This window comes from Rhagoletis pomonella, unplaced genomic scaffold, assembly GCF_013731165.1.
Source record: "Rhagoletis pomonella isolate Grant_MI unplaced genomic scaffold, Rhpom_1.0 Rhpom_scaffold_00002, whole genome shotgun sequence".
NCBI classification, from domain to species: domain Eukaryota; kingdom Metazoa; phylum Arthropoda; class Insecta; order Diptera; family Tephritidae; genus Rhagoletis; species Rhagoletis pomonella.
Genome location: NW_023458556.1, coordinates 69974532 through 69980333, shown reverse-complemented (window position 1 = coordinate 69980333; position 5802 = coordinate 69974532). Strand labels below are relative to the sequence as shown.

The following is a 5802-nucleotide window of genomic DNA, read 5'->3' as shown; positions in this document are numbered from 1 at the left end:
TACCTATTTTAAAGTATAGTTAAGTCGTTAATAGAAATGTTTATAGTTTTTATAAAAACGTAAGGAACATACAATACATATACACACAAGTTTTCTTGGTTTAAAAATTCATCTCTTACATAAATGAAAAAAAAATAGATCAAATTACGCATATACAACTTTTCATGAACAAATTTTCCAAAGGGCTAAAAAAGGGCTAGTGGCAATTTTAAATTTATGTGGCCAAAAAAAGTATATGGTACCTAAATCTAGCCACCAAAGAACTAAAACGGCAACACTGGCGGTAATACTGACTTGGTGCACAAAACAAAGAGCGTAAATTTGCCTCCACGGTGTGCCCCGATTACGTTTAACCCTAAGGTTGTTCTACATCCATTTTTCTGTCGGGATGTGTTTCTGGTTAAGTTTCGGAAGCAAATAATATTTGAATTTAAAATTGCCTACTGGGCTCTTTTTTTAAAAAGTGGATTTAAAATTTTGTAAGTGTTTTTTTTTCTTGTTTATTATAAATAGTCAGAAATTTGAGTAAGGTAACTATTAACATGTTCACATACAGCACGTAATAGTTTATTACCAAAGTTACAATTATTTGGAGAGAAATCATGGTGCCAGCTTCCATTGATTGCTTATAGAAAAATCCCAATCCTCTGTATGTGAACGAACAAACTTTTTCTACGTGGAAAAACACAGCATGAACTTTAAGCCAAACTGGAATACCAAGTCTAAGCAGCTACACATACATTTTTTATGTTGTTTACAAAGTTCGCATCAAGTTCAGAGCTAAAACAAGATTTTGCTATTTTATCGAAATCTCGAAACACTTCAAAACATTTTGCACAGCCAAAACTATCAAATCAGCTTAAAATATCAACTTTTTAAGTAATTTTTTGCAAGAGTTTCTATTAAATGATAAGCTATTATGAACGTATTCTCGACGTACACCGTAAAACTTGCTATACAGTTCAAAGCGAGCGTGAGCGTGAACGTTCGCAAAGGCAAAGAATTCAATTTGTATTCTTATGGACGCTCACACACATCTGTAAAAACTTGTCGTTCGCATGCGAATGCTTTGCTACCCTACATTTTTTGTTAAATAAAACAAAATTAAATATGTAAAAAAGGAAACACGGACAAAACTTTAAATCCACTTTTTTTGAAGAGGGCCCTGTAGGCGATTTTAAATTAAATTGGAATTTGTTTCCGAAGCTTACCAGAAATACATACATCCGGGAAGAAAACCGGGTTAAACGTAATCGTGGCAAACCGTACCTCATATACACAATAAGCCATCGTTTTGACTTTACTCCGATAGGAGTAGATTTGTTCAGTTTTGCCGAAATAATTTGAAACCTACTCTTCTACTCCGCTCAACTGAAAATCTGCTCCGTTTTGATGCATCAACAAATATATAGCCTGTTCCCGTACTTCACGATTTGCAGGATTTGCAGGTTTTACAGGAACAGCTGTTTTCGCCTTTAATAAGCCTTATGTGAACGTGGCGTACGGGAACGACTTAGGACTAAATCCTGCAAAACCTACAAATCGTAGACGTTCTGGAACGCACTAATACTCTTCAACTAGAAAGGAGGTGGGGTTTTTGATAGCAAGCTAAAATGTATATTTTATCTTTTTATCGACACGATTGTTACATTGGTGGGCTACAGCACCTTTGTGAATACACTTGAAGAGCTTTGTGTGACAACATCAAGGCGCACGCCACCAATCGGAGGATAAGCTCGGCCAAACACTAACATATGTGTAAGCGTCAATCTATTATTATTATTAAATGTGAAAAAGCGCAAAATCTAGTGCTTAAACCACCAAGTTGGCAACTATGAATGATTATTGTTTTCGGACAATTGGTAAACAATTTATACATTATTTGCATTAACAAGAAAGTGACTAATATATCATTACAGTTTAATTAATATTCATAACAATTCAATAAACATACATATATGTATGTACATTGAGGCGCTCCACCAAAAAAAAAGTCGGAATTTTAATGCTCTCACCCTCTAGGATTGTACTATACCGAAAAAGTAGGTTTTATTTGGAAATCAAAGAATTTTTAGGGGTCGCTCAAAGCACTTAAAGTTTTCCGTGTATTTTATATGGCGACAAAACAAGTTTAGAATTCTTGAAAATTAATATTTCTCGATCGGGAAACTTTGCTTCTCTTATGCAGATTTTCATTAATATTACCCAATTGTTTATTTAACCATTTTCTATTATTAACTATTTCTTATAGGACCCCTAAAACCTCTCAAAAAATGCAATGGGGACCCATAAATGAGCCGTTCAGTACACACATCGATTAACTCCACTTTCTGAAAAATCTTAAATTTAAGTGTCAAAGCACTTGGTATAGTCATAACTTATTACGTTTATAATAACCTTATATAACATGGAGCGAGGCTTTCGAGTTTTTAACTCACGAACATTATTGCTCTTAGAATTAGGTGATGTGTTGAGATCGATGGGTTCCGATTGCGGAGCAGCAGCAGCATCAGCATACGTAAATGTATTAGAGTTAGCTGACATATCAGCGCCGACAGCAGAAGAGATTAATTCAGTGTTTTCCATTACACCAGCACTATTAACAGCCACCGCATTGGAGAGTGAGAGAGAATGTGACTCCACCAATTGCATTGAGTGAGGGTCCGAACCTCTCTTTTGATTTGCAGCAGCACTATCAGAAGCATTATTGATACACTCATAAGAAGTTATTTGTGTAGATTTGTTTTTTAGTGGATATTGCACTTGCATAGAATTAGGGTCAGTGACCTTAGCTCTTGAGCGCGTCAGTATACCATTGTTAGCAGAATTGTTTGAAATATTATTGTTGTCACCAAAATCACGAAGCTGTGCTTTGTTTAGCGAGTCAATGAAGTTATTATGAGCACTTATGATTTTGCGTACTTCCGCGATCTTTGCGCGCGTTGCAGAGGGAAGGCCAGCCACACAACTATCACACGTGAAAATAACGTTTTTATTGTTGTTAATAATATTGACGGCATTAGCACTTATTCTTTCACATTTGATATGTGTCTTTAATTCGCAATTTCCGCAAGCAACATAATCATAAGCCGCACAAGATGAAGTGCATTTAGTACAATTAGGCATTTTGAGCACTTTTAAACAAAAGAATACGCACAGCGCACAGTGGTCAATAAATGGGATTTAATGTTCATAATTCACTGGAGCCTTCATTTCTCAACCGATTTGATTAATTATTTTTTTAAATGAAAGCTAATAAAATTTGCAAGAGACTAGTTGAGCCCAATTTTCGAATTTTTATTTGCTTGTATTAAATTTTTTAGTGCAAAGTGCAGAAATTGCGCCAATTTTGAAGAAGACCGATTCTCCTGTTCCAGCTAATAAAAGTTTCACAATAAAAACTATTTAAAAACAATTGTAGGGTTCTCCTAAAACAAAAACAAAATTAAAAAGTAATAATTTGAAATGTTATAAAAAAAATTTTACCAAAAGTATTTTTTTGGTTTTTGGTTTTTATAAAAATTTTGGGTATGCAGTTTTATAGATTACTAAATTTTAGTATAATAAAGTGCAAGTTGTAAGTCGCTAAGAGTTCGCGTTAATTTATAATAACATAACAAACGCTTTTATTTCCCATTTAGCATGCAGATGTGCTCGAAATGTTAGCGAAAAAATTATTAAAAATCAACGCGAACTCTTAGCGACTTGCAACTTGCACTTTATTATACTAAAATTTAGTAATATATAAAACTGCATACCTAAAATAATGAATAATAATTTAATAAAGGAACTTGGCCATTTTGCTTAGATTTCTTGTTGCCGCAATGACATCTTCAAAATCATATATGATTTGCCATTTCTCCTTGTTTACAAACATTTTCTTTAATTGTTTTTTTTTGCGAGCAACATAGTCTTTAATATTTATATATATTTGGCTATCGTCTAATTGTACCTAAATTGAGTTCAGTGTACAGAATGTACCTTTTGGTTCGAACAAGTCGGAAAAAGGTACAATTGTACCTAATTCTCCATCCCTGGCGTATACGTAACGAAGTGAATGTAAAATCTCCCAGCAAAAAAATGGTGTAAGCAGTTGTAAGAAATAAGCAATACGCTAGCGGTGCTGCTTGCAGCGTTTTTTTACATGATCTATAAGCCTTATAATTAGGTTACTTTACTCCATGTGATGCCTTATTATAAGGGATTATGTAAGCCTTATTTTAGGCTCAGTTAGTCTAGACTTAATTTCCGTAACTTAACTTAACTTAATATTTTGGCCAACCTATTATATGAGAAACTGTGTTGCCGGTTAATTAAAACTTAACTTACCGTAAGCAACTTAAGAACCTGTAGATTTTAGATCTTTAAGTTACGGCCTTACGGAAATTGAGAGCGGTGAGAATCAGGCTTGCCAGATTTTCGTTTTTGTATGTATTTCTCAAAAATAGATGAAGGCATACATTTTTGTTTGCATGGATTTTATTGATGTGGAATTTTAGGCGGCGAAAACAACAAAATATATCCGCTCTGGGCTTAAGTACAATTGGTTGCTACCAAGGCTGTCCGGGTTCAATCCCCATCAGACGGAACATGAAATTTAAGATTTTATTTTATTAAATTTTTTTTTTGTTTTTTCTTAATTATGAAAAGGCCTTCGTGAAGTGTAACGTGAAGTAAATGTTTATTTTATATGATCTATAAGCCTTATTATAAGGAAATTATACTCCATGTAAGGCCTTATTTTAAGGGATTATGTAAGCCTTATTTTATATGGCCTAGAAGACTTGGGCATACGGGTGTCTCTCAGAGAAAGAGAGAAAACCTGATGACATCAACACGGCAAAATCAGGTGTGAAATAAGAAATGTTTCATACAACCGACTTTCCTTACAGATTTTAGGCATTACATTATAAAGCTTGTGATCATATAAAATAAGCTTTATATAAGGCGCAAAATTTTTTGGAGGGCTCTCAAACGTAATTGGCACACTACCATCACACTTTCAGCTCGCGTTTACTTGCTCTCATATAAACTCCTCGTTTTTCGTATTTACAGTTTTCCTTTGTTTATTTAGTATAAATTTTTTGTAAAAACATAGCATATTCTACATGTAAATGCAATTTTAAACAAATTTACAAATTAAGGCTTAAAAAGAAATTTTCTTTTTTATTTCTTGGGCAGCATTTTATATGAATTGTTCGTTTTTATTGAGAGCTGGAAATAGCCCTTAAAAAATGACAACAAAGGAGTGTGCCATTCTAATGGCCTGCAGTGAATAAGTTAATATTTAATATTTTTAGAACAATTTCGGATATGTAGCTTTGTAGCCCATTCAATTAAAGTATAATAAAGTGCAAGTTTCAAGTGGCTGTAGAATAGCACTGGTTTTTGATTTTTTTTATTGACGGTGCTGTGCATTTTATTTCATATACAAATTTTTCCGAGCATACTTTGTATGGAAGAAAATGCGCAGCACCATCACCAAAAGAATTATCAAAAATCACCGCTATTTTATAGACACTTGAAGCTTGCACTTTATTCTATCAAAATTGAATGGGCCACAAAACTAAAAATATTGTTAACTTTGTTTGTTTTGTTGACATCTTTCTTAAATCTGTATAAAATTTTAAAATCGGATTTCATGAATATTAATTAAACAAAGGGAAAAATGTAAACATCAAGTATTAAAAGGGTGAGCTATTCAAATTACGAGAAGTATATGTAGCGTACGTTTGGGAGAGTGAGCCTTTTTACTACAGTATCACGGATGCCGCTGTTGGTTGTTTCCAACCAAACTTGGTT

General features: G+C 33.5%; 1 protein-coding gene across 1 annotated transcript in view; it reads right to left on the bottom strand.

Moving 5' to 3' along the window:
• The window catches only part of LOC118734029 (maestro heat-like repeat-containing protein family member 1), a 145886-nt gene that overhangs the window by 118629 nt on the left and 21455 nt on the right, over positions 1 to 5802 (bottom strand). The window lies entirely within an intron of this gene.